The sequence below is a fragment of the Macrobrachium rosenbergii genome, chromosome 22, assembly GCF_040412425.1.
Source record: "Macrobrachium rosenbergii isolate ZJJX-2024 chromosome 22, ASM4041242v1, whole genome shotgun sequence".
Lineage (NCBI taxonomy): Eukaryota > Metazoa > Arthropoda > Malacostraca > Decapoda > Palaemonidae > Macrobrachium > Macrobrachium rosenbergii.
Genome location: NC_089762.1, coordinates 30,940,775 through 30,967,569, shown reverse-complemented (window position 1 = coordinate 30,967,569; position 26,795 = coordinate 30,940,775). Strand labels below are relative to the sequence as shown.

At 37.3% G+C, this 26,795-nt stretch overlaps 1 protein-coding gene and 1 long non-coding RNA gene across 4 annotated transcripts in view; one reads left to right on the top strand and one right to left on the bottom strand.

Annotated features, from left to right (window-relative positions):
- The window catches only part of LOC136850702 (major facilitator superfamily domain-containing protein 4A-like), an 87,877-nt gene extending 63,460 nt beyond the window's left edge, over positions 1-24,417 (bottom strand). The window contains exon 1 of one of the 3 annotated variants that reach the window (XM_067124525.1): positions 24,385-24,417. The gene's annotated coding sequence lies outside the window, so the exon portion shown is untranslated. Of the gene's footprint in view, positions 1-24,025; positions 24,328-24,384 lie in introns of those variants that run through there. The other 2 variants (XM_067124524.1, XM_067124523.1) reach the window with 2 other exon arrangements.
- Positions 1-26,795, top strand: part of LOC136850704 (uncharacterized) — a 1,048,955-nt gene that overhangs the window by 18,332 nt on the left and 1,003,828 nt on the right. The window contains exon 2 of the long non-coding RNA XR_010856694.1: positions 17,056-17,114. This is a non-coding gene — a long non-coding RNA (uncharacterized lncRNA). The remainder of the gene's footprint in view (positions 1-17,055; positions 17,115-26,795) is intronic.

The following is a 26,795-nucleotide window of genomic DNA, read 5'->3' as shown; positions in this document are numbered from 1 at the left end:
TTGAACTTAGAACCAGACATGTTGCCTTACAAAGGAATAATCTGGAATGGCGGATAACCTGTGAAAATGGTTCACTAATTTTTGTACAGCTCTTTCTCATATTATGTACAATATTAATGACGGTATTTCTGAAAGGAATTCCATAAAACGGGCTTAATCTTTTTCTTGCTTCTCAGAGTAATTCTAGATAATTTAAATAGATGGCAAGATGTATTTTTTCTTTAGCCCGTACATTGATTTTCCTTAGGTGGTACTTACTGTTTGATATGGCATCGTAGTTCACCGATTATTACTTTTTCATAGGCAAGGCCCACTGTGTTCCTCAATGTTGTCAAGAAAATTTAGATAGAGGAGCCGAATTGGGTTATGACACGTGTCTGTCTGTCTCTCTGTCTGCTTGTCTTGAATAGGTGAGAAAGAAGAGCGACTTATAATATTGGTAAGCGAAATCGCTTGAATATGGAAAGATTTTAACCGTATAAACTCACCAAATCAGATCGGGATAATTGTCACGTTTTTCCATTTCCATTTTATTTTCTGCCAAAGGAATTGCATGATTGGAATAAATTATGGAAAATCAGGATCTTTGGGATAGTATTACTGAGTTTTTATAGTATCTAGAGTTAGATGTGAATTGGATTAAAGTGAACCTTACAAAAAATGTGGAAAGTGAGATTAAAGATGCAGCCAAAAAATGAAGAGTGCATATTCTTGAGTACGTTGATATCATGTTTGGACAGATAAAGACAGCATTATGAGACCGTGCAACTGCACCACCACCAAAAAAAAAAAAAAAAAGTATGCACATAGTAATGGCAAGGGATTGAAATAAATAATTGAAAGAGTTTGATAAGAATAAGTCGTAGCGCTGCATATAATAAAAAAGGAGGGTGGGGCACCAGAACGTCCAAGATGAAGACACCCAGCCAAGACTCCAGTACGAAGATGGCGCCTCTTTGAATGCGCCCTGTAACGCGTCTCCCCGGGAAAGTTCGGGCCGCTGATATGTGTACTTTTGGGACAGTTTGTGGCCTCAGGCTTTTGAAGATATGGCTTAGTGGCATAAAAGAATCATAGAGCAAATAAGTTACGACGGTGAAAAACACGGCAGAGCATTGAAGATAAGGTTTGTGGGAATTAAATGGGGACTCGGGAACAGCAGCCCCGGTAGAGCCTGTTTACTGTGGGTGATTAGTTGGAGAAGGAGCATTAAGGGTGGCATTGTCCATGGAAGGTTGTTAAGTCAGGAGGGAATAGTGGCGGTATAAGATTGAGTAAGTGTAATATTTTCTAGTTTTTCAAAGACGAGAGGGAACGGTGACTTTATATTATATCGCATTTTGACGAATTAAAAGTAATGGTTAGTGCGCAGATCACTAAATAAAATTTTGTTGAAAACTTTCCCTTAAAATAGAATTTTGTTTCAGGAGACGTTTATCTCTTGGATCCAAAGTCATTACTTCATTGTGGGTAAGGTTGTATGCCCATCTTTGCCCTGGTTGTAAGCCATCTCAGTTGACTAATCACTAGTTACTTAATTTACTGCTTAGGTCAAGGCAGGTACGACGGATTTGTCAGTGAATGGCCGCAAGTCATTTCAATCCGTCGAACTTGACTTTTGGGACTCTCTCTCTCTCTCTCTCTCTCTCTCTCTCTCTCTCTCTCTCTCTCTCTCTCTCTCTCTCTCTCTCCACACCAACCCTTTTCTCCTTATAGGGGATGGCGCCAGAAAGCATTAACCTTCCAGTTTTCAGGAAGTATTTATGTGTTGACTGGCTTACGTGCTGACTGTTTGACTTTTTCCGTGGAGACCCATTCACGTACTGACCAGACCCAACGTTGCTTAAGGATTGCTTAAGTGATATATGACCTATCGTACTGCGAATGTATATTATATATTTAATATTTATATATACATGTATGAAATGTGTGTTTGTTGATGTACCACAAAGAAATAAAACACTGGGTATAAATCTTGACCAATTTAAGATGTCTAAGAAAACTGAAGGCGCTACTGGTCAGGATTTATACTCTCCGTGTTTCACATTTTGGTGCTACTTTGGCTGGTTATCTGCGCGTCACCTACTTTGAGATGCTAGTACTAAACATGGCGGAAGCTCCTTAGTACTAGCGCCTCTGGGATCAAAGTATTGTAAACCCCCCATTTCTATATTGTGTGGTCGACAAATTATTATATTAATAAACGTTATCGTTGTTCCCCGAGGGGCTAGTACTAAACACGGCATCCCATTGAGCTTGCGCCATGTTTTGTACTAGCACCTCGGAGGTGACGCTGAGATAACAAGCCAAAGTAGCACCCACTTTTTCGTGTGTTACATCTGCATTATCGAGCGTGTTCCGGTGACTTTTAGCATGTTCGCGTTTGTATTTGCGTGTTAATGTGTGTATGGATATAAATACATACAATGTATATTAAAGTAATGCTCTTGCATTTATGTGTGCCTACAAGTAATAGGAAGAATAAGTATTGTGCAATAACCATGTGATGGCACTGCAATTGTCGTATGCAATTTTATAAACAACGTAGATTGGAAGAGCATAGTTCCGGTCAAAGTAAAGAAGATAACTAAATATTGTACTCAAAATAAATTGCAACGGAAAAAATTTTGATCTTCGGGAAATGGCGTTATGAATAAAAAAATAAAAAAAAGTCAGCGGTCGGACACCAGAATTTTCATAAGTACATAAAAGTTGTTTTATGATGGGACTCAGCTTACCACTGCGCAGCTCTCTCTCTCTCTCTCTCTCTCTCTCTCTCTCTCTCTCTCTCTCTCTCTCTCTCTCTCTCTCAAAGAATATGCCGTTCCTCGTATTTCTTTCCCGGGGTTCGCTGCTGGCCGTAGAAATGTTGTCCGAGATGAAGAAAGGAGGAAACTGCATATTTATTGCGAGCTCTCTGGGCTAGGGCTGTATTACGGCTCGCTGCCCCGTATGTTTTTGTTGCTGCACTTCACTTTGCAAGTTTATGTAGATGAGATGCAATGGCATTTATGTTTACAAATGACTCACTCGGGAGAAGTAGTAGTTTCGCGCTCAAAAATCTTAGACTCCCGAGAAAATCTCGACCCAACTCTTCTTCGCGGTTATTCCCCGAAGCTCTCTTTCTTTTTTTTCCGTGTTTAATCAAGGGTCTCTTCAATCTCTCTTAAGTTTTCGTGAACAACGGCGTTGCCGACTTTCAGACCTGGCCGTCTTTCTTATTGCTATTGTGGTCTTGCATATTTTCCTCCTTGGCAATTCAAAATGGTCACAATAATGATTTTGCAACATCTCAGCTGTTGCAGTCACTTTAATATGCTCGTTATTTCAACCTGCTTTCCATAGCACTTTCAAATTCTCAAATGCTAATTGTCCTACTTTCTTGCAGAAAATTGTTCTTTTCAGCGTTATTCATTGGCATGCTCAAAAATTCAACGGAACAGATTTCTATCGTTGCTAATTCTGATCCCAGTGTCTGAAGCAAAGCATTAGAGCTACTCGGACCATTAAATAGAATTATATTAGTATCTTGCAGTCTGCGCTAGAATCTGGGCTGCAATTATAAGAATGTCTAGTCTTGGTATTTTTAGGCAGCATTTTTGTTCATTCTCAAAATGCTCCTATTTTTTTTATTATAGATGGAACGGCACATGAAATGGGTAAATACAGCAGCCAGAAGTGACTAGTACCAGAATTTGAATGTGAAAGAAAATCCAGTTTTTCAATAGACAGGAAGAAGCGAATTTGAAGACCATTCTGTTTCCAACAGTTATCATCTTCGCTTATTTTGTTAAATGATAATTCATTGATATTGGGCAAAGGGATTAATTTACCCTTTAAGAAGGCAAAGGTTTTGTCTATTAAGCATTTTATAAAAATTACTATTGCTTTTTGTAAATATATATATAATATATGTATATACTGTGTGTGTGTGTATATATATATATATATATATATATATATAATATATATATATATATATATATATATATATATATATATATATATATATATATATATATATATATATATATATATATATATATATATATATATATATATATAGTTGTGTATAATTTCGTATGTATGGAAGAAGTTAGTTGTAATGTGTTATGTAATGTTAAACTATATTGCAACAAATGAACGAAGTTCATGACAACTTCTAGTTTAATGGTAATGGTGATCGCTTTACTAGTAAGAGCAATTATAGCGTCCATTTAGGAACTTGGAACCATTATTCGCTTTACCTGATATCCATGAGTTATCATTTAACAACATAAGCGTTTTAAATTCCCATTTTCCTCAGTTCATTGAAAGAAGAGTGGAATTTCCATCACATTCAAATTCAGGTACGTGTGATTACTGTCTCTTGTATACGTGTTTATTATCGCTCACTTCTCTCTCTTCTTATTTTTTTCCACCCTTAGCTGCTACGCATAACGGCCGACTGGTATAATGCGCATAATCCATTGCTCAGGTCCAAAGAGAAACTCTGATTTCATGGGACTTTGTCAAATCGCTCTTGAATCGGTTGAGATTTGAACCATTGTTCTCTCGCCATTGAGGCTTGCGTGATAATCTACGTCCCCAGGAGGCTCGGAAAAGTCTGTTTATCCTGAAACACAATAAATGTTTATTTTTAAGTGTGAGAATCTTGGGTATGAAATTTAATTTATATAAAATACAATTGGGCCTGTTCCTCGTAGGGATGTAGTGCCGTCAGTACGCCTCACGCTGTGCTCTGTAGGCATTACTTGAGGTTCTTTGCAGAGTCCCTGCAGCCCTTAGCTGCTGCCTCCTTTCATTCCATTTACTGTACCTCCGTTCACATTCTCTGTCTTCCATCTTGCTTTCTACCCTCTTCTAACAGTTGTTGCATAGTGCAACTGCGAGGTTTTCCTCCTGTTACAACTTGAAAAGCTTTCTACTCTCAATTTCCCTTTTTAGCTCTGAATGACCCCACAGGTCTCAGCGCTTGGCCTTTGGCCAAAGTTCTATATTCCATTCTGTTTTGGCGTATATAAAGTAAGATGAAAGTCTGTGTGAGAATGATTAAAACTGTGAGAATGGGAAAAGAAGCCGTGCCACGAAACCGCCCCAGTTTCCGATATAGGTTAATATTGCTTAATAATGACTACATGAAATTCACATTACGCCCACCCTTAGTAAACCGGTTATCGTATTTCTTCTCATTTTTCGCTCGTATAAGCGTGTTTTTGCATAAACGTACACGAACATAGCTAATAAGGTACATCTTAAAAGGAGGGAGAGGGAGGGAGAGAATTTTAAGCATGTAATGAAAATGGTAGAGAAAGAAACGTGTTTCTTTGAAGGAATTTATTGGTTTTTCTGAAGTATGTTCATTGCAGTTCTGTTGTTATGTACTGCTGTCATTTATACATATATAGTGCACTACTCTCATGAGCTAGTAGTTAGCAGCAATTGCATTTTTGTTCCCAGTTTTCTCTGGCATAGGAATGATGTTTCTCCAGTAAGAAAGAACTTTATGTACAGTTTTTCCATATGACATATTCATTATTCGCGCTTGCACGCCCAAGTGCACACACACACACACACACACATGTATATCAAGTATTTTGTTGTATATATTATATATATATATATATATATATATATATATATATATATATATATATATATATATATATATATACACACACAGTATATCATTCATACTTGTATATTGTGGAAGTGTTCGTGCTTGGAAATGTTCTCTCATATTTCTTAGCTGAAGCTGTCAGAAGACGCAGTCAGCCATCTTGTTGTCCCCCAGCAAATATACAGTTTTCAGGAGGCAGTAAAATCCCCTTTTCTATCTCGACCCAGACAGCATCATTTGTCTGCCTTCATTTCTCCCGGCCCTCACCCTCCTCCTCCTCCTCCTCCAGACAGCTCTCTCATCCTCTGCGTCGAGTTCATCAGCGGCCTTCTTTCCCCTTGTTCGCCCCACTCTAGCCTCATATATTGTCATTCTATCCCCCAGGAGAGTCGTGGATTTAATCTAAGAATTCTCTGAGGATCTTCGTATATAGTATTCAGTGGTAAATGGGTTTCCTACGTCCGTATTAGATATGTAATGGGTCCCTACTCCGGAACCTCCTTCAAGGAGGAGTCTCTCTCTCTCTCTCTCTCTCTCTCTCTCTCTCTCTCTCTCTCTCTCTCTCTCTCTCTCTCTCTCTCTCCACCCCGAAGTTAATATTCCTTTTGAACGTATGGTTGAATTAGCTATGAACTCCTGTCTGGAAATGGATGATAGCTGTCGCAAGGTGGAATTTCAGTAACTACAGTAGGTTTTGAAGAGGCAGGCACTTAGGATGTGTGGTTATTTGGAATGTTGAAAATAATTCATTGGGAAGTTCCAAAAAGAAAATTTATTGAAAGACTTTTCTAGTGAATACTGCAGAGGTACACAATTCAAGCCTTTTAATGCGTTGTGATAAGATATGGTGTTTATGGTCAGTTGTAGTCTTTCAGATAAAATTGGTTATCATCGCAAAATAGAAAAAGAGCTAATGAAGTTGTTTATGTTATTGTCTTATTATCTAATCAGACACTTGATCTCCCTAATCAGATGTTCTGAAGCTATTTAGCTATGATAGGTTAGGTAATAGACAGTAGTAGCTCCCCGACATGGCTAGCCATCAAGTTTGAAAAGGTAATAGCCCCCGTCTGCTAATACGCAAAATCAAGTGTTATTAAGTTAAATGGCATACATATACGCCCATTCGTTTTTTTTTTTTTTAATTTGCACTTACATGATATCTTAATATTCCTTTTATGAAAAGGCTTGGTTCTTAATCTCTATTACATAAGGCATTTTAAGTGGTTCTTAATCTCTATTACTTAAGGCATTTTAAGTCACAAATCCGATTTTTTAAAATAAAAAATGCAAACTTACAAAAGTTTGTGTTCATCATCATTGGTTTCCAGACACGCCTTAATCACCAAAATAGCCCAACTCATTAAATGAGTGTGGTGAGTTTAAATGGGATGGTGCTCTGGCAATTTACCTGGATCATTTCTGGATTTTGGCTTTCAGATGTCTGGTAGGTCCAAACGACCATTCTCGTGCCAGGTTGCGTTGGTCTGTCTTATTGCTTTCTGATTTTTCACAGTACTGTGAGAAATTGTAAATGTAAGTATGCTAACACTAAAAGATAAAAAAAGGGTATCGGCGCATAATCGTGCGAGAGTAAATTTATGCAATTCAGATAGCGTATCAAGGTCACTAAAAGAGCAAGTGTTAAACTTGAATGGGCACTTGCATCCTGAATGATCAGTCATTACAACTTACCACATTTACGTGCCACCCAATATTTATTCTGATCATGATGATATATTTGGTTTATATTCAAGAAAGGCTCTTAAAAAAGATTATCATACTTCCACTCCTTGTCGAAGTCCTTCTCGTGTGTGTGTGTGTGTGTGTTTGTGTGTGTGTGTGTGTGCTTGTGCGCGGGCGCGCGTGTGGGAGAGGGAGTGTGTGTGAAGTTTTTGGAAATTAGGATATTTTTTTTTAGCAGAGTAATGAGGTGGTCAGTTGCTCGCATTTAAACATGGATAATAGGATAGAGGAGCTAAAAATATTGTCCTGCATTTCGACTTTTTTAATTGATATGCGCAGTTATCCACACAGAGACATTTAAGATTATTAATTACAGTTTACCCCTATTTGGAATGGCTATATATATGTATATGTATATATATATAATATATATACACACATATATATATGTATACATATATATATATATACACATACATACATATATACATATATATATATATATATATATATATATATATATATATATATATATATATATATATATATATATATATACACGCAGGCCGAGGTCATAACGATATGTGTGTGCATGATTACTCAGGTCAACTCTTTTTATGGGTTACTGAACCTTCCAATAAGCGAAAGCGCACGTTGCAGGAGTTTAAATTCATATCACAGATTTGACCGGAAAAGCGATTAGTTTTCTAGATTCATGTGCCATGTAATTTGGCCCGGGGAACATTTGCATCAGCATGGCCTTTTGACACCAGTTTGAGGAACTTGCAGAATTTTGGATTTCACCTCCGTTCCGTATTCAGCTTGTTTGTAAAATGTAGGCACCTTGTTCTTGTAGTCAATTAACTTACAGCCAGTCGAGGAAGATGCTTTTTAAAATTAAGTTTTGAAACTGAGCTGTCAGACGGAGGTAAATTTATTTTTTAATGCATTGTCTGGTTCCTTTCGTGAGCTTAGTTTCCTCATTTGTATTGAACATCATAAATTCTCCTTATCTGTAGAGGGACGACGGCTAGGCACGCTTGGATTGAAATGAATATTATGTTCCGCGCAATAAAACAAAAAAGGGTAGAACATTTGCTTTGATTTGTCTTTCTTTTTGTTTTCTAATCAAGGCTGGATTAAGCATGGGCTAACTAGTTTGTGACATAATTAATATTTCAGAATTTTATTTTGCTGATTTTTTTCATGACACTAATTATGAAAGAATATTACCCTGTTTTTAACAAAAGGAGTTTTTGTGGATGTTGAAGGAAGCAGCTCTAAATTGAAATACCCTGCCAACTAAGATATTATTTACCTACTCTAAAGATTAATAAGATTCAAAGATATTGAATGTGTGTACTGTAACACATACACAGCGCAGTCATAAACTTTGTATAGTAAATGACCCCTTTCTCACTTTCAAATTCAGTTCCATCCTGAGTTATCACCCCCTTTGTTCTAAATGTATGACTTTGTGGGGTGAACTTTGGAGTATTTCACATCTCCTGAACTCTCTTGACGTTATAGTGCAAGTCAAGCTTTCCAGTCTAGTGGATACTCTGTAAATGTTCTGAAGCCTTCGGGCAGTTGGTTTGATCAGTCCATTATATCGTTTACTTAAAGGGCAGCGAATGCTCTGCCTTCCTCTAATGTGGTTCTCAACCAGGGGGGAATTTCAGAGTTTCGCGGGGAGGTCGAGGGGTGGGGGCGGGCGATTGTGACCACAGATTGGCAGGCTCAAACTGGCACTAGGACCACACATAGCCCATTGTGCATCGGTCCGCACTACTGAGAGGTCACGCTGGGCTTTCTCTCCGCTAGCTTACAGTATGTGTTTGTGTTACTGTTTTGTTGGTTTCGCACTCAATATTTTGGAAAGGGTGGGAGAATGACCTTCTGACATGTAGTGAAAGGGTGCACGGGCCAAAAAAGGCTGAGAACCACTGATTCGTCGATATTTTTACCGGTTTGGTTGTCATCACTTTCGAAAGTTCCAGTAACACCCAGTTTCTAGTCGTGACTGAGCTATATTTCAGATGCAATGCCCTCTTTAGTTTCTTTGCCTTGAAAATGATCAATACTCATGGTAGCTTCGTTAAGGAAAACGATTGATAACCCGAAAATACACTAGTTTTAGTTTAATTGTTGATTTGATTACGAGATTCGGGACACATGTGGTTATTCCATCAATTTAAGGGTCTTATATGGTATTTTCATCAGATTTTAATGTTTTTTCATATATTTACTTTGGGTTACAGTCCTTTGTTTCATTTTTGAGCACTTACACTGATATTGGTTACTGTTTTTGGTAATCTAAATATCCTAGAGAATACTGCTCTTTAATCCTAGGAGCTCTTAACCGGCTTAATGGATATCTCAAGATTATTTCCAGGAATGGTATGGACGTAAATTTTACATAAAATTTCGTTCCACCGTTTATCAAGACGAAACGAAAAATTCTCCAGTCATACCCTTAGAGGACTCAATTGCATAAAAAGCGAGTGCTGGGTTCTTCTCAACCAAAATCTCTGCTTCGGAAATTCAAGAGTGAGACCCATCAACATTTCAGGCCTTCGCGAACGAACCCATTTGCTTCTTTATGCCTCTTCCTGGAAAACCAATTTTCTGTCGAACTGCCTCATCGTAATATAAATCGAAAATGCACTCTTAGTCGGTAGTCGTTCACTGGCTTTTGCGCCGTAATTTGATTGACAGAGGAATTTCTGTATGAAGAATTCATTACTTCGACTTTTGGCTTTTCAGGTCTAGTTATTTTGTTGTTCGTCAAGGGAATTTTAAACGCTTATCTGGACTGTTTATTCTAATCAAGTAGCCCAGCCATTTCCGAGATTCGCTGATCCCTTTGAAACAGAAATTGTTCGTTCCCGGTTTTATTTCTATTAAGTTCCCCGGACAGAGCGGGTGAATACATTCAACGAAGTGAGAATAAATACGATGGATTGCAAACGAATAGTAGATGAGGAAAGGGAAGGAAGATGAAATGAAATGAACATGGCTTTTCCTGTCAGATATTTAGGCTTTGCTGGATACATGTCATAATTTCCGTTATCATCTAAATACTGTGATTTCGCCAAGCTGTGAGCAATGATCTTCGACCGTATATGTACAAACAACCACTCGCATTGTAGTTATTACAATTACGTACAGATCTGGTAAAAGTGACCAGTAGAATATTTATATAATATATATATAAATATGTGTGCATGTATGTATGTATATACTCTATTCGTTGTTTAGGTTAACAGAGGTACTATGGATTTTGGTCGATAATAAGTACTAATAGTTATCTTTATATGGGATATTTGCCGGATATTGCTTTGAGTTCCTTTTTACATAATTCTCTAATATAATTGCATTCATATTACGCAGGTTATGGGATACACACACCAGATACACACACACACACACACACACACATACATATATATATATATATATATATATATATATATATATATATATACACTAACTGACCAACTTGGCGCTGCCCAGGAAAACTCTGAATGACAACTGATGAACTCTCTCTCTCTCTCTCTCTCTCTCTCTCTCTCTCTCTCATTGCTCTCTTTCATTGCCCACCAATTTTGACATTTTATATTTCACTCCTTCTCGCCTCCCATTCTTATTGGCGCTGAACTTGGACTTAAAGGGCATTGTGAGTGTCACTATTCATCTGAGCAACCTCAAAAACTATGAATTAGACACTGATATCTGTCGTCCTTGACATTTTATTCTTCACCCATTCTCAACCCCCTTTCCAATTGGGGCTGAACTTGGACTTAAAGGGCATTGAGAGTGTCACTATTCATATCAGCGACTTGAACACTATGGATTAGACACTAATATCTGTTGTTTTCAGTTATATGTACATATCACCCCCTTCCCACCCCTTATCAAACCCCTTCTCCTATCTGGGCTGAATTTGTACTTAAAGGGCATCGGGAGTGTCACTATTCATCTCAGTGACCTCAAAAGATATGGATTAATCAATAATATCTCGTTTTTGGTTATTTTTACATGTCACCCCCTTCCCACCCCTTCTCACCCCACCTTCCTCTTGGGGCTGAACTTGGACTGAAAGGGCATCAGGAGTGTCACTGTTCATATCAGCGACTCGAAAACTATGGATTAGACACTAACACCTGTCGTTTTTGGTTATTTTTACATCTCACCCCCTTCCCCCCCTTCCCCCCGCTCCTATCGGTGCTGAACTTGGACATCTCACCCCACTTCCTTTTGGGACTGAATTTGGACTTAAAGGGCATCGGGGGTGCCACTATTCATCTCAGTGACCTCAAAAGATATGGATTAATCAATAATATCTCGTTTTTGGTTATTTTTACATGTCACCCCCTTCCCACCCCTTCTCACCCCACCTTCCTCTTGGGGCTGAACTTGGACTGAAAGGGCATCAGGAGTGTCACTGTTCATATCAGCGACTCGAAAACTATGGATTAGACACTAACACCTGTCGTTTTTGGTTATTTTTACATGTCACCCCCTTCCCACCCCTTCTCACCCCGCTCCTATCGGTGCTGAACTTGGACTTCTCACCGCCCCCCACTTCCTTTTGGGACTGAACTTGGACTAAAAGGGCATCAGGAGTGTCACTATCCATCTCAGTGACCTTGAAAACCTGTCATTTTTGGTTATTTTTATGTCACCACCCTTCTCAGCCACCCTTCCTATCAGAGCTGAACTTGGACTTAGAGGGCATTGGAAGTGTCACTGTTCATATCAGCGACTCGAAAACTATGGATTAGACACTAACACCTGTCGGTTTTGGTTATTTTCACATGTCACCCCCTTCCCATCTTCCCCCTCCTATCGGTGCTGAACTTGGAAACCCCCACTTCCTTTTTGGGACTGAATTTGGACTTAAAGGGCACACCACTATTCATCTCAGTGACCTCATGGATTAATCAATAATATCTCGTTTTTTGGTTATTTTTTTTGTCACCCCCTTCCCACCCCTTCTCACCCACCTTCCTCTTGGGGCTGAACTTGGACTGAAAGGGCATCAGGAGTGTCACTGTTCATATCTCGAAAACTATGGATTGACACTAACACCTGTCGTTTTTGGTTATTTTTTCTTCCCACCCCTTCTCACCCCTCTCCTATTGGTGCTGAACTTGGACTTCTCACCCCACTTCCTTTTGGGACTGAACTTGGACTAAAGGGCATCAGGAGTGTCACTATCCATCTCAGTGACCTTGAAAACCTGTCATTTTTGGTTATTTTTATGTCACCACCCTTCTCAGCCCCCTTCCTATCAGAGCTGAACTTGGACTTAGAGGGCATTGGAAGTGTCACTGTTCATCTCAGTGACCTCGAAAACTACGGATTAGACACTAATACCTGTCATTTTCAGTTATTTTTACATGTCACCCCTTTCCCACACCTTTCTCCGCCCCCTTTCCTATCGGGGCTGAACGTGGACTTAGAGGGCATCGGGAGTGTCACTGTTTAACTCAGTGACCTCGAAAACTGTGGATTAGACACTAATATCTGTCATTTTTGGTTATTTTTACATGTCACCCCTTCCCACCTCCACCCCCTTTGGTGCCAGTGGTGTCTTACCCCCACAGTACTCCTTCCAAGATATATATGTGTATATATATATATATATATATATATATATATATATATATATATATATATATATATATATATATAATGTGTGTGCATAAATATACACACACAGACACACGCATACGCTTGAGTGTGTGTGTGTGTGAAACAGCAGTTAGCTTCTGCTGCATTTTGATTGAAACGCAGGTTAACTAACTTGACATAACACAGTTGCAAATCATGTGTTGCTCCTTGTCTCATATTTGGTTTTATTGAAAGTTGTGGTCCCATTCCCATTTGTTGGGGAAAATCGCAAAACCATATATTTTGCTTTAGGAGCGAAAGCCTTAATTTTTTTTTTTTCGTTTATTGACCACCGAAACTGTAGGGAGTTAGTTTATTTTTTTGTTTATTAACGCCCGTCACATTAATAGTTCTTACTCAAAAGAAATGTATTCCGAGTCTCATTTAACATGCTTGGAAAATCTGGTTGAGAATGTCAAAGTTGACTGTTTGATTTGTTTGACCTGATGTAACACCTGGTACGTAATTCTTATTAATAATTTTCAAGGTCATCAATGGAGTTTATGTAAAAATTTTATTAATTCATCAAGACAAACAAGGATAGGCATGACGATGTAAGTCATCTTCCAACTAATGATATCCAGAACCCTCGTTATAACGAGAACTCTCTCTCTCTCTCTCTCTCTCTCTCTCTCTCTCTCTCTCTCTCTCTCTCTCTCTCTCTCTCTCTCTCTCTTATAAACTGATGTTATGTAAAATGATTATATATGTTTCATCTTACCTTTATTGCTATAATAAAATATATAAGCTTCTGACCAACTTTCATAGTTAAATGCCATCCATCAAAAATAAAGTCTAGTTAACGTGACTAGTCAGCGACGGATTGTGGTGAAAAAGCTTAGTGCAAGTTAACCCATTCATTCATCTTAAATTTGTGGCGAATAAGCTTAGTTTAACTTAACCCATTCAGTCGTCCTCAACTTGCAGCGAATAAGCTTAGTGTAACTTAACCCATACAGTCATCTTAAACTTGCAGCAAATAAGCATAGGTTAACTTAACCCATTCAGTCATCCTAAAATTGCAGTGAATAAGCTTTGTTTAACCTAACCCATTCAGTCGTCCTAAACTTGCAGTGAATAAGCTTAGTTTAACTTAACCCATTCAGTTGTCTTAAACTTGTGACGAATAAGCTTAGTTTAACCGAACCAATTAAGTTATAAACTTGTGGCGAATAAGCTTAGTGTAACTTAACCCATTTAGTCGTCTTAAATTTGTGGTGAATCAGCTTAGTTTAACTTAACCCTAAACTTGTGGCGAATCAGCTTATTTTAACTTAACCTATTCAGTTGTCATAAACTTGTGGCGAATAAGCTTAGTTTAACTTAACCCATTAAGTCGTCCTAAACTTGTGGCAAATAAGCTTTGTTTAACTTAACCCATTCAGTTTAATTTAAGCCACTGAGTCGTCCTAAACTTGTGACGAATAAGCTTAGTTTAATTTAACCCATTCATTTGTCTTAAATTTGTGGTGAATAAGCTTAGTTTAACTTAACCCATTTAGTTGTTGTCCTAACCTTGCAACGAATAAGCTTAGTTTAACTTAACCCATTCAGTTGTCTTAAAGTTGTGGCAAATAAGCATAGTTTAACTTAACCCATTCAGTCGTCCTAAACTTGTGGCAAATAAGCTTGTTTAACTTAACCCATTAAGTTGTCTTAAACTTGTGGTGAATAAGCTTAGTTTAACTTAACCCATTCAGTCATCCTAAACTTGCGGCGAATAAGCTTAATTTAACCTAACCTATTCAGTCATCTTAAATTTGTTGCCAATAAGCTTAGTTTAACCTAACCCGTTCAGTCATCCTAAATTTGCTGCGAATAAGCTTAGTTTAACTGAACCGATTCAATTGTTTTTAACCCTTTCCGTCATCTTATACTTGCTTGTTTGTAATGCAAACGATAAAGATGAGCCTCACCTGTGCAACCATTGGCAGGCATATGTTACATCCAGTGATAATCTGTTACTTTGTCAACAACACAGCACACGAAGGAAGGTGCAAATTGCTCTTATGTGCTTCTGTCAGGTCAATAATTATAGTTTATTTTTCATACTTCCCAGTAATCAATGTTTTTTACTCAAGGTAATATAATGAGATTCTTGAGGCAAGCTTGTCATTATTAAGTAAGATGAACCTTTTGTTTGATTTGGAAACTCATGCTCATCAGTGTCTCTTCATCATAAGTTTTCAAAATAAAAGAAAGGAGATCCCCTGGAAAATAAAGCTACTCTATGTGAACTCTTTTAAATTATATCCGATATGGAGGTGTGATTCGTTAGAATAACTTCTATACACCAACTTTGTGAGTATTTTAGATCCAAGGAAGCAGGTAAGAACAGTCTTCCAAACTTTGGTTACACAGCAAATATCATTGGTTGACTTCTGCATTAAGCTTTCAGAAGGTGAATTTAAGCTGCCACTGCTTCGTTACTAGAACTTCTCCACCCACCTTTTCACAATCCACGTTTGGTGCTCCTCCTGTCATATGTTTTATTCAAACCCTACCATACAGTTTCCAGTGTATACTAAGTAATGAGTTGCTGCTATGATTTGTAGAGTCTTTGCTATCACTTATACCATTGCATAAAAAGAACATTTTTTGTACCCATTCCTTTTGAACCTTTCTTTTAGCTTACTCATATCAGCCACTCATTCACACGTTCATTATCATACAGCATCCTCTCATTTGTAATCCTCTCAACCTCAGGTATTTTTCCATTCTTCAATCTCATAATTGTCCTCAAGTTCTCAGTAGCTACTTCTGCAGACATTCTAAAAATAATGACTTACTCCTTGCCCTCAGTACCATTTGGGTCTATCTTCCACTCTCATCAGATCTATAAATTACTAACTAAATCAACCCACGACCACATTCTATTCATGCACAGCTCTCCATTTGCATCCACTATCCTGAGATCCATTTGCTCGATAACCTTCCTCTCTACATTTACTTCCTTGTATAATATCACCTTATTCTCTCTACAAACCTCCCCTTTCCCACATCTTTTTGTTGCGTTCCTTCCTCTTTTCCATCCTATTTTCTTGACCACCTTATCTCCATCCTTGTGTATACTTGTACACAATCCTCTTCTCACCCCACTCTCTGTTCTCTATTCCCACCCTTCTAAAACAATAAACACTCCCTGGGGACTATAAAGCTATCCAAGGATGTTACACTCTCTTCATGTACTTGACTTGTGTTTTTAAGCTTACGTTATCGTCCATCAGTTTTCTCTTTACATGCTATTTCTGCTTCCTTCTACATTTTGACTTCCTTCACCAACAACTTCTATCTTATCTTTTGCTTTAGTCCAATATTAATCATATATATGTTCCATTTCTCTTCCAGCCATTCTCTCAGCGTCATATTTTATATATTCTGTAATAATGCAGTCATGATAAAGAAATATGATTTCTCACCATTTTGCCTTTCCCACGCACACTCGAGTATATTTTTCCTGTGGAAACCATGTGTTTCCAACAATCAAGCACCTTTCCAGTCTCATTTACTCCAGAAACCAAATATTTTTCCACAGTGCCATCTCTTTCTAAGTCACCTTCCTTTTCATTTAAACCACCTAGCACAACAAGGCTTTCATGCTCTTCTTGGGACTAACACATTGTACTCTTGCACTTGTCCCCAAACTCTCCCAGATAGGGCGAGCTACACCGTCCCTATGGCTTTCTCTCTCTCTCTCTCTCTCTCTCTCTCTCTCTCTCTCTCTCTCTCTCTCTATATATATATATATATATATATGTATGTATATATATATATATATATATATATATATATATATATATATATATATATATACATACACATACACACACACACATACACACACACACACACACACACATATATATATATATATATATATATATATATATATATATAATATATACAGTATATATAAGAATCAGTTAATAAGTTTCTATCAGAGTCTAACACTTTTCACCACATGAATAACACCTGTACGACGTGAACATAATATCTGAAGAAAAAATAGTAGCTAATTATTACCATCTCATTTTGCGCTACTTATTGATATATATATATTTTTTATGCAGATGTATGAACCGCATCTATAAAGGCCACACATTCGGATTCCTTGGAGGTGCTACACCCGGTAAGTACAATTAAAAGAAAATTATTTGGTTGATGTTGCATTTTAATATTTGTATAAAATTTTTTCCTGTTACAAGTTTAATTATTAGAAGCTGTTTAATGTCAGTTCATTTCATTTCTTACGTAAGTATAGGATTACTGCCTTCATATATAAATATTCAAAAGGAATTACTGGTATTTTTGTTGCATGTTGTAATGTTGTTTTATTTTATTGTCTGTTGCATATTTGATGCGTTTATTCATTAATACTAATTAATGTCATCTGCCTTTAGTAAGTACAGTATAAGTTTAATGTCCTTCATATATGAAAATGCTCATTGAAAAAATGTTTCTGTTGCATGCCATATGTCTGTTTTGAATTTCAATTTCTTCAATTGCTCTGCCTTGCAAAAGTGATTCTTTGAGCGTTTATTTATTATAAAGTTACTTTGATATATTCCATGTTTCTGGTATAAGAGCTGGAAAGAATCGCATTGGTTAATTTACCTAAATTACATTTTTCGATATACTTCCCGCTGGAAGCCTTAGCATCAGGGAAACGGGAAGAATGAAAAATCTTTCTCTTCCAAGATCAGACTTAGTTGAACCACCGAGCCACTGAGAGGGACAAGAGAGGTTTCAGTGTTACACAAAGTCTTTGCCGTACTTCCTTCCCTCTTTCGGGGACTGTGAGATGACCTTTTTTGAGTTCTTGTTTCACTTCAAAGGGTAACGTGTTTCGATTCAGAAGGAGACTTGTTTTTGACTTTCATAGTGAAGGACCTTGGAAATAGATTCCGTTAAGCCTGTCTGTTCGGAAGTTAGCAGCGATGTTGAAAGGGATTTTAGCTCTTATGGAAAAGTACAGAACATGTATCATGTCCTTAGCAAAGAAAGTGAAACTTTGTATGCAGCTAATGGATCGGCGAAGGGAATTCTGCTACGTCTAGGAATTTTGAAGGTAAATGGTTGCATTTGGCTGAGATTCGTATCTGGTATGCTGGATATATGCATAAATAAGTGTATGCATACCCATTATTAATACATGTGATGTATGAAGTTCTAATTTATTTATAAGCACATATACATCAGTGCCTTACTTTAAAAAAAAAAAAACTTTCACTGTGCATTCCTCCATGTATACGAGATCATGATCATGATCATGATCGTATGTGCATTTCTTCATAAATGGTTTATCCAGATTGAAAAGGGAAGATAAAAATTGAAGAATGGACTTTTTTTGTTGAAATAAATGAATGCATAGAGGAAAAAAATATGCTGTATACATCATATGATTGATAAAGTGAACCGGTCATTTATCTTTTAAATACGCATTTAGGATTTCACGTTTTGTGTGGACTTGATTAATGATAATATTAAGTCTTTTGTGTGGACTAGATTAATGCTTATATTAAGCATCCATAATCTCGTTTTGGGAACATCATGCGTCAGATACGCTGTTATTTGGTGTAGCCTACTGTGAAGTTAGCACGGCCAAACACATTGTCCATTTTCGCGCAGTGTTGATTCTGCAAAATACAGCATTTTTGTACAACTTTCCAACCCATTGCTGGGAAGCGGTCTGCAAGCATCACGCTCATTGTGTCGTTAGTTAAAATTTCAAAATAACCATTTTTATAAAACCGTTGAATTTTCAGAGTTGAGTAACAGTTGTTTTTTCAAGACGTTGATACGTTATAAATGTTATTATATTCCCCATGTCAAAGTATTTCATTAAAGGTAATGTAAATAAACGTAGAAGATTATTAAAATACATGATGTCTATAATAATGACTATGATCATTTATCACTTTTGAAGACTTGAGTGTGTTCTGTTTTTTTTTAGGATAGATTACAGGAGGATATGTTTACCCTTTATTTTTATATCTTTAGACGGATTTACTTGCCTTTTATTTATTTTTAAATCTTTAGATAACGATACTGGAAAGGATATTAAATTGGAAATGTAGAGGTCGATAATGTTATTACCCAGTGTGAATGTAAATTCTCCCTTTTTATGAATTTTGATTCAAGTCATTTCAGTGTATGGGATCGTCATTCTTTCATTACGTGGCTTTGAAAATGCCGTTTTTCTTACACCTAGCGAACAGAATAGATTAATTTCTCTCTAAGAAGGGTCATATTGGATGCCGTTTTGACGTCAGTGAAGTTTGGAAATGTTACCTGCTTGCATTAAATCTATCTCGTCACCTAAGAGCCATTTGAACAGGTATTCAATTCCTTACATGACTTACTTCTTAGTAAAAGCTCCCTCCCATTCTCTGTTGGGGTCTGTACGTTTTACTGGGACCACCTCCTCCTCTGTCGTTCATTTCCTTAAGACTGCCTTCGGAGCTTCCGCAAAGACAGTGGAAGGTGCAAAATCTAGGAGGGCTGGGAATGTCAGAGAGAGAGAGAGAGAGAGAGAGAGAGAGAGAGAGAGAGAGAGAGAGAGAGAGAGAGAGAGAGAGTACAAAAGCCTTTTATCCACGATCTTCTTTGTTTTATCGCCTCTGTATTTGATTTTATAACTAATACAATTAGTTCTTCGTGGTGCAAATGGTAAACATACATCAGTCATTGATCATACCGTAGGAACATCATGAACTCCTGGGTAAGTCATTTCGATAAATTTTTTGCCGTCTCAACTTCTGAACTTTAGGAAACTCTGCCATGTCTTGTGGTCCTGCTTAATGACTGCATCGAAGGGGATAGGGCCATCGTCATTAATTTTTTTCTTATGGGTCCATGAAGTGTTTGGAAGTTTGCTCGTTTCGAGCTTTCTTCACATAAAAGAATATATTAATAATAAAAGACAATATCGACAAAATTTTGAAGCGCAGGAGACTAGCAACTAAAATATATCTGACCTGTTAAGGTAAATTCTTTAATAAATATCTTGTACTGTATGTTTATACTATATATAAAGATTCAATAGAGCTACGCTAGAATTGTATGGTAGGGATTATTATTAGATAAATTAAGGAATTGAAAGCTATCTCAAGCAGTAGTATATTTGCCTTATTTTAAAGTTAGTTGTAGGCGGCTATATCTTAGTTTAACCAGACCACTGAGCTGATTAACAGCTCTCATAGGGCTGGCCCGAAGGATTAGACTTATTTTACGTGACTAAGAACCAATTGGTTACCTAGCAGCGGGACCTACAGCTTATTGTGGAATCCGAACCACATTATACCGAGAAATGAATTTCTATTCACCAGAAATAAATTCCTCTAATTCTTCATTGGCCGGCCGGAGAATCGAACGCAGGCCCAGTACAGTGCTAGCCGAGAACGGTATCGACCTGTCCAATGAGGAACTAAAGTTAGTTGTAAAAACTTTGTTGGAGGTAACATTGATATTATTCACTTTCTCTACTTATAAAGTCTGTCTTTACGATGGGTAGGATGTTAATGAATACGTTAGTCATTTCAGTTTAGAGTTACTAAGTTCTTCTTTTGTGTTAAAGACCAGCTGTACGAAAAAGTGGGACCAGTGTTTTATTCTGATTTCTTCTTGTCCTTACATAGTTAATAATATGTTACTGCACATCTGGGTAAGATAAAACGTCATGAAATTGAATATGCAGCTGAATATTTTTCTTGTTCTTATCGGTCTGTTTAAGTTAATGGAATAGCTTTGTAAAATTAAAGTGCAAATTCAGAGCATAATTTAATGCACTACTTAGAGATGATAACTCTCAGGAAAGAGACGAACTCATTACCGTTCTACTGCTTATATGTTTGCCCATTATTTTACAAGCGTAACTTGTTCTGTGACCTTGACCCTTGACTTGTTAATGTCCAACCTGGTATATGGGATTATTATGAAAATACTATTAAAATTCACCTATAAAAAAAGGCTACCACAAAGTAAAGTCTCTCAGATATAAAGGGCTAAGAATGTGTGTGTGTGTGTCTCTCTCTCAAGTCTTGTAATGATGGGTAAAATACACCGAACAGATCAGTCTGTTTAGCTGTCAAAGTTAGTGTGGCATATAACAAATATTTGAAAATTTGGTTGAGATGTTCGTGAATGAGAAAGAGGACAATTATGTATAAGGATAAGCTTATGAACCCTTCTTCATTTGGCTTTCATTGACTCTTCTCTGAAGAGTAAGAAGGAAACAACTATTTACTCTTGCTAACCAAATACAATTAATACCAGAGGAAGTAGTAGTAGTATACAAAAGAAAGTGATCAAAATAGAATCTGTATTTGTAGTTTTATTGTTTAATTAATTTATGTAGATTGGTGTTACAGCGAATATGATCTCCGACTCGGGCAATTCTTTTTATCTATATCTAATTTAAATGAAAAACAGGAAGTCTTGATAATTTTTAGAGAAACAGTGGCCTATGACGTGAGATCACTGCTTCAGTTGATGACAGATGGTATTAAACTTCGCGAGATGTGAGAAAGAGTAAAGATGACACTACCTGATGATTCAGTGGCAAATTTGACAATATGAGAAAAGATAAATTAATGAACGAATTTAAAAACGGGTTACGATAAAACTAGCTCCTTAATCTTCATTTAAAACTTAAAGATTTTTTTTATGCTTCAAGTTCTTGAACGTAAATAAACTTCGTTTAAAACTTAAGGATCCTTTTTGTTTTAAGTTCTGGAACGTAAATAGGTTCATGAATCCCATCTGGAACGAAGGTTTTTCTGTTTAATTCTTGAACGTAAATAGACTCTTGAATCCCAATGACAAAACTCGATCTGGAACGAAGGTTTTTCAGTTTAATTCTTGAACGTAAATAGATTCATGAATCCCAGTGAAAAACTTGATCTGGAACGAAGGTTTTTCTGTTTAATTCTTGAACATAAATAGATTCACGAATCCCAGTGACAACTTGATCTGCAACGAAGGTTTTTCTATTTAATTCTTGATCGTAAATAGATTCATGAGTCCCAGTGAAAAAACTTGATCTGGAACGAAGGTTTTTCTGTTTAATTCTTGAACGTAAATAGATTCACGAATCCCAGTGAAAAAACTTGATCTGGAGCGAAGGTTTTTCTATTTAATTCTTTAACGTAAATAGATTCACGAATCCCAGTGAAAAAATTTGATCTGGAACGAAGGTTTTTCTATTTAATTCTTGAACGTAAATAGATTCATGAATCCCAGTGAAAAAACTTGATCTGGAACGAAGGTTTTTCTATTTAATTCTTGAACGTAAATAGATTCATGAGTCCCAGTGAAAAAACTAGATCTGGAACGAAGGATTTTCTGTTTAATTCTTGAACGTAAATAGATTCATAAATCCCAATGACAACTTGATCTGGAACGAAGGTTTTTCTATTTAATTCTTATTCTTGAACGTAAATAGATTCATGAATCCCAGTGAAAAAAACATGATCTGGAACGAAAGTTTTTCTGTTTTTTCAACGTAAGTAGATTTTGAAAAAACTTGATCTGGAACAAAGGTTTTCTATTTAATTCTTGAACGTAAATAGATTCAGTGAAAAACTTGATCTGGATCGAAGGTTTTCCCTTGAACGTAAATAGATTCACGATCAGTGAAAAACTTGATCTGGAACGAAGGTTTTTCTATTTAATTCTTATTCTTGAACGTAAATAGATTCATGAATCCCAGTGAAAAAAACATGATCTGGAACGAAAGTTTTTCTGTTTAACTCTTGAACGTAAATAGATTCACGAATCCCAGTGAAAAAACTTGATCTGGAACAAAGGTTTTTCTATTTAATTCTTGAACGTAAATAGATTCACGAATCCCAGTGAAAAAACTTGATCTGGATCGAAGGTTTTTCTATTTAATTCTTGAACGTAAATAGATTCACGAATCCCAGTGAAAAAACTTGATCTGGAACGAAGGTCAGAGAGGAAGAAATCATTTGGAGATTACGCGAGCGACAAAGGGTGTCTTGGGAGGGCGACCGAGAAGAGAGGCATTGAGAGCGGAATCATCTGTGAAATCACGGCTTGGAGGGGATGTCAATTGCAAACCGCCCGGACGACTTAGGAAATAAAAGAGCATATGAAAGGAAAAGACCCCGGGGAACGTCATTTGAAGTGAGGAAGGGAAGTTTAAAATAATATACAGATAGATATGAAAGGAAGCAACTGACCTACGTAGAACAGTGTTAATTTGCATCCTTTAGAAGTAATAGATTACGCATTTCAGAATAATCTCTTGAAAACTTAAGAGAAAAAGCCATCGATGTTGCAAATAAGCTTTCAACTTGGTTACGACGAGCTCGATATTCAAATCAAACAAATGCATTGTATTCTATATGAAAACTTTGTTTTTCAATAGTTTACCAGATAACCAGTGCAAAACCATTAGCCCAATCTAATTTTTACGGTGGTTATCAGTAACTATACAATCGTGTATGCCCGAGACATGCTGAATAGTACAGTGACATCCGTCGGAGATTGGGATGTGGAAATTGCAAGCGAATAAAAGCCGCATATGTTACGTTCATTGGAGTGCAGAAATATTGCGATTGTTATTGTTAATTTGGTGTTTTTATTTTCATATCATTATTGTCGTAAACGTTTTAAAAGAACGTGTCGTAAATGTTTTAAAAGAACAAGTACTATTTAAAAAAAAAATTGTAAGGATATGAAGCGAACAATAATAATACAGTAATGGTATTAGCATAATATCTACAAACCCGCGATTTGCTATTACGCTGACTAGCACATGCATGCAGAGGACTGAGCCAAAAACTTACTATGAACATTAAAAAAAATGCCATTGCAAATGCAAACATTTGTCAACTCCTCGAATGTTATACCCTATAAAAAAAATATATATATATATATATATATATATATATATATATATATATATATATATATATATATATATATATATATATATATATATTCACACATTTCGGTAGCCTCAAATTCAGGTGATTCCAGAGTTCATAAAAATGACTTCGAAACAGTTCAACTCACGACCCAGACTTTCGCAATCACTTCGCGTTAATACGAGGGCTGCTGCTGCTGCTGCTGCTGCCGCCGCTGCTGGTGGCATCACCCTTTGACGCCACACTAAAATAAGAGCTGGTGTCACCTTCAGCATCTTTCAAAATGACAGATCATCACCATCATGTGCGTGACACGTTGATGATTTAGCCCCCTGGGAAGTTTGTCTGCCTGTGATGTACAGTATACGCACAATCACCGTTCCAGAGTCTGGGCACAGTGGACGTCTTCGTCACCACCTTTTGACGAGAGCAACAGACGGCTACAGCAGCACAAAGAGAAAAGCGAGCGTCGGTAAGCAGACGCAAGACGGAACAACCACACGTTACCAAGGCCATTGGGATACTGAAGAGGGTGAGCGCGCCCCGCCACCACCAGCAATCGTTTCGAAACGTGTCTATTAACCTAACACGCATTCGGCCCTCCTCCCCTCCCTCCCTCCCTTTACCCACCCCCACACTTCTCTTCGAAAGGAAAACTTTAAATCCTCCGAGTTGGTGATTTTACCTAGGTTCTTCTGTGGCCAAATGCTCCTTTCTTAAACGTTTCGTCCCCTTTGACTATACCCTTATTTTTATATATATATTTTTTTAGGATCATCAAACCAAAGTTCTAAATTTGGGTTGTAAATTTTGTGATTTTCACTTTTCGACACTAAGTTGGATTTTACATGAAATGCTTTTTCTTAATATGGACGCTCTCGATTTCTTTCTTATATTTCACAGACATATATATAACCTTTATATTTCTTAAGGTATGTGTGTGTGTATGCTTGCGCACACATGTTGCATCTCATGTGGTGGGACAATGTTGTGACGTGAATAATGCCTTTGGAGAAACAGATTGTTGATCATTTCTGCCAAATACGCAAGGAACTGGCTTTGTATGGTGGGCAGTTATACTGGGGGCGAAGTGGCGGGGAGCGAATGGCGGCGTTTGTTAGGTCGATATTGCCGGATGAATTTGGCCCGGATCAGTTTTATCCGGCTGGAAATGGTTAACAGGCGGCCGTAGGTAGGTACTTCTTGCGCGCACACCTTCCCGGTGCAGTATTGCATCTCCTAACGTTTTCCCTACGCGAAAAAAATATTTATTAATATACCCTCATACGAGGAAACATTGGTCACACGAATCTTTTGTCCAGGAATGGTTATAGTCAACTGCTTGTTCGATTTGATGTAGTGTAAGTTTGATATGTCCATACAAATCCATAGCCGATTTCTTTAAGATTTAAAATCTTCAAGAAGATCTAAAGATCTAAAAAACAAATTGGAAGTTCTCATAGAAAGCGAACTCTTCCGGTAACCTTGAGTTTTATTTTTTTTTTTTTTTACTCTTTTTGGCTTGCCTCTGAATCACAAACGCTCACAGTTAAGCAATAGATCAGCCATGTGAAGTTCAGAAACACAGATATTGCGAAATCTAGAGGCAGGATATCCTACCGTAGGGGCAAATCTCAAGAGCTCTCAAGCGGACCTCGTATGCCTATTTAGATGGTCCTTGGTGGTAGTGAATGTGAGAGTACAAGCTAAGTGTGCTTTATGCCTAGAAAACGTGAATGGAAACTCTTAGAAGTTTTATACAACTGTTGACAGTTATAAAATGAAAATTAGTGCATTTCACAAAACTGAACGCAAGTACCTCCAGTACGGACCAGTCTTGACTATTCAGCATTAGGCTTAATTAAAAATTGTAGCTTCTCGCCTAGCACTCTCTTAGGCCGGCGTTCGATTCTCCGGCCGGCCAGTGAAGGATTAGAGGAATTTATTTCCGGTGATAGAAATTCATTTCTCGCTATAATGTGGTTCGGATTCTACAATTAGTTGTAGGTCCCGTTGCCAGGTAACCAATTGGTTCTTAGCCACGTAAAATAAGTAATCATTCGGGCCAGCCCTAGGAGAGCTGTTAATCAGCTCAGTTGTTTGGTTAAACTAAGGTATACTTTTTTTTTGCTATTGAGGGCATTCCTTGCGGCACCCTTAGCCCAGTTCTTATGGAATTCATCTACAGTGAAAGACTGTGATTATGTACTGTCGAAATTCATTCACTCCAAAATATCATTCATTTCTTTTTGTATTTCCCTTTGCCTCCTCTTACTTCTTTCTGTATTTTCCTTTGCCTCCTCTTACTTCTTTCTGTATTTCCCTTTGCCTCCTCTTACTTCTTTCTGTATTTCCCTTTTGCCTCTTCTTTCTTCCTTTGCCTCCTCTTACTTCTTTCTGTATTTCCCTTTGCCTCCTCTTACTTCTTTCTGTATTTCCCTTTGCCTCCTCTTACTTCTTTCTGTAGTTCCCTTTGCCTCCTCTTACTTCTTTCTGTATTTCCCTTTGCCTCCTCTTACTTCTTTCTGTAGTTCCCTTTGCCTCCTCTTACTTCTTTCTGTATTTCCCTTTGCCCTCTTACTTCTTTCTTACTCCTCTTACTTCTTTCTGTAGTTCCTTTGCCTCCTCTTACTTCTTTCTGTATTTCCCTTTGCCTCCTCTTACTTGTTTCTGTATTTCCCTTTGCCTCCTCTTACTTGTTTCTGTATTTCCCTTTGCCTCCTCTTACTTCTTTCTGTATTTCCCTTTGCCTCTTACTTCTTTCTTAGTTCCCTTTGCCTCCTCTTACTTTCTCTGTATTTCCTTTGCATCCTCCTCTTTCTTATTTCCCTTTGCCTCCTCTTACTTCTCTCTGTATTTCCCTTTGCCTCCTCTTACTTGTTTCTGTATTTCCCTTTGCCTCCTCTTACTTATTTCTG